This window comes from Nomia melanderi, unplaced genomic scaffold, assembly GCF_051020985.1.
Source record: "Nomia melanderi isolate GNS246 unplaced genomic scaffold, iyNomMela1 scaffold0168, whole genome shotgun sequence".
In the NCBI taxonomy this organism is placed as follows: Eukaryota; Metazoa; Arthropoda; class Insecta; order Hymenoptera; family Halictidae; genus Nomia; species Nomia melanderi.
In genome coordinates this window covers 20,725-24,080 of record NW_027475283.1, presented here as the reverse complement: position 1 = coordinate 24,080, position 3,356 = coordinate 20,725, and the positions used below count along the sequence as shown (strand labels likewise).

Here is a 3,356-nt window from a genome sequence, read left to right as displayed (position 1 = left end):
TTGCTTCTCCGCCTTATGGCTAAGATCAAAGTGTACTCGCATAACACAGAAACAGGTAGCTCCTCGACCTTATGGCGAAGATCAAAGTGTACTCGCATAACCTAAATGCAGATCGCTTCTCGTTCTTATGGCTAAGGTCAAAGTGTTTATAACTATTAATATTCTAACTATCTTACTCTGTTTATTTAACTACTTATTTATTTAGTTATTAACTCATTTAATTATATTCTTTTCCTGGTTTTTATTTATCTATTTACTTAACCATTTCAAACATACTGACTAACGATATATTTATCTATTTAGTTACATATTTTTTTTCTTTTTTGTTTCATTCTACTTACATATTTATTTATTTATTTACACTTTTATTTATTTACATATTTATCTATGTACATATTTATTCATTTACATATTTATTTATTTACATATTTATTTACATATCTATTTATTTTTTCTTTCTGAACTAACTACGAGATTTGGTAACGGTTTCTTAATTAGTGATATGACACTGGTTCTAATTATTCATCAATTTGGTACTCTTTCTTTTCTTTTTCTTTAATTTTTTTATATTTCTTATTTTTTTATCCCAGTTTATTTATTTATCTATTTATTTATTTATTTATTATTTATTATTTATTATTTATTATTTATTATTTATTATTTATTTATTTATTTCCTTGATTATTTTATCTATCTGACCTATTCATTTTAATCATTCTCTGCCTCAACCGCCTACTCTAATTCTATACTAGCCGCTTCTCTATAACTGCACTTCCGCGCGTGCGCCCTAATTGAAATGCGAAATAGCCGCTACTGAGATGCTTTTAATCGTATTTATATTTATATATCTATTTATTTTATTTTATTTTTGTGCTGTTTTCTATGGCGAAGGCCTGGGCACAGTAGAGCCCGGATTCGACTAGGAACTACACATTATGTTCATATTTAACCACTGAATTGTATATATTGAAAATTTCCTTTAGCTATATATCTACGCTTATATTTATTTTGTCCATATTTATTTATGCCCTGTATATTTGTTTATTTAATCTTTAATGTTTATTCTCGCTTATTTTTGTTTGGTTATTTATTTTATCTATTTATTTATTTATTTATTTATGTATATTTATATATTTCTGTGCCTCTTCTTTTCTTGTTTATATTTATGTATGCTATGTATATTTGTTTATTTAATCTACGCTACTATTATTTATTTATTTATATAATTTATTCTAGTTTTGCTATTTATTCGATTAACTATCTACTTCCACTAATATATACATATTCAGACTCTTGCTAGATTCATATAAATGCTAAGGTGTTTATGAGATGAGAGCCACCGCAGATTGAGATCTGAAAATAGCGACAGACGCTATAGAGTTATATCAACTATTTTGCCTTCGCCATAAAGGCGCTACTATGTATCCATCCCCAGCCAAACAATGTAAGGCTGGGGGAACATTCTTTGTGAATAAAGCGCTTTTTATCTGTTCTTATCAGCTTAATATCTGATACAGTCCGCATCGCGGAGTCAGAAAATGAACCTGATTTTTGGAGTCAGGCGGATCGCTGGGGCTCGCTCCACTTCCGCCGCGAGTCGGTCCGGCACTGCAGTGCCGCCAGAAACGACTCAATTAGCGCTGCTAATTAGAGCTCTTATCTTTTTTCACCTGCTGGACCGACTCGGGACTCCAAAGAGTGAGCCCCTTAATATTCTGGCTCCGCGATGTCCCGAAATCGCGGTAAATTCACCCGCCGCGGTACTACGCAACAGTGCGGGCCGAGTTGCGATCGGGCGTTTGCGCGGCAAGGTCTGTTCACGATCAGTGCTCGAGGTGTTGTGCGGTGAAGTGTGATAAAGTGCCTTCGCCACGGGACCGGATCGAGCCTGCGCGGGAGTACACCTGCGCCGCCCACCTGTGCGGGAGGATCACCTGCGCACCACCACCTGCACTGCCCACCATCCTGCTTCCATGGACAACCGAGGGAGAGGACGACCAGGGTCTACTGAGGGTCTAAGAGGGTCTTAGGACAACCAGCCCTCTACTTGGACGCCAACAACCACCACAGGCCAACCCGATCAGCCCTGGTCTTCCTCTACGTGGGTCACCCAACACCGCAACGACCCACCAGGACTTGGACATCGGCAACCCCGACGGGAAGGACGGCTCGCCTGATCCACGTCAACCACCGCTGGATCAGGAATCAGGAGCGAGGTGTTATTCCCCTCGGAGAGCGCTCCTGCATCGCTGGACTCCTGCGCCGAGTGAGTCTCTCTTTTCTTTCTATCCCCCCGGCAGTGAGGAGGGTAACGCTGCCGGTCTCCAGCCGTCTGCGGTGCTCGAATCATCGTCGGTAGTCCTCCACCTTACCCCTACGCGTCCACCCGCTCCTCCGATCGCTCCCATCCGTTGAGGTGTGTCAACGGACCGGGACGCGTGAGGTCCGAGTCGAGTGGCGCCTCCACCTCCTTCTTCTCCCTTCAGTCACCGCCCGCGTGGAGGCTGACTCCACTCACCCGTTAGTGAGTGGACGTCAAGTCGGCCCGCCTGCGGTGCAACCCCCGTGCAGTCCTCGGTGGAGTGGGCGATTCCGTCGCTCTTCCTCCATCGAGATCGCTGCACTCCTCCGCAACCGTCATCCGTTAGTCTCCCTGCCGACTGCCACGTCCGAGGCTGTCATTTTTCCAGGCAGTCTTCGACACCGGACTTAGTGCCGGCGGAGTCAGTAGGGTGTTAGCGCGTGGCGGTATCCCTTCTGTAGCTTTGGACTTAGTTTTCTCTTCTCTTCCTCTGTTATTCCCACTCTGTCTATCCCCCCCGTTTCGCCTCGCTGTGGCACTTAGAAATATTTGCCACAGCAACTCTGTCTCTTCTTCTGTCTCACTTAGCGTAGGACTTAGTCTTAAGAGCGATGCAGGACCGCGGTGATAGTGCGTCAGTCACCTCCTGCACTACCGAGGGGAGTAATAATCTCGCCCTGGTGACAGAGTTTCCCTTCCCGGCGGAGTTCCGATGCCCTGCCTGCTTCGGTGTCCCCGGGATCAGGATGAGTGGCGTGTACAAGTCCCACACGGATTTGACAAAGCACGCCCGGAAACATCATCCGGGCGTTGTATTGACGTACAAGTGTCGTGAGTGCAGCTTCACCGGCGATGGGAGGTATCCTCTCAAGGTGGGGAGGCTGCACCACGACTTTTTACACAAATCCGACCAGCAGAACAATCCGTGTGGGACTTGTACAGTTCCCGTGACAGGTTCGACCGGTTCGAGCAACACCTCTCGTCGGGGGAGTTCCGCGTTATTCGCCCCCGCAGAACCGCGCACCCACACCCTTTCTACGACGAGGGATTCAAT

The 3,356-nt window shown here is 44.7% G+C and overlaps 1 pseudogene; it reads left to right on the top strand.

The window, feature by feature from the left end:
* The first annotated feature begins 1,458 nt into the window (after positions 1-1,458).
* On the top strand, positions 1,459-1,639 carry LOC143175718 (U2 spliceosomal RNA; annotated as a pseudogene).
* The last annotated feature ends 1,717 nt before the right edge of the window (positions 1,640-3,356 follow it).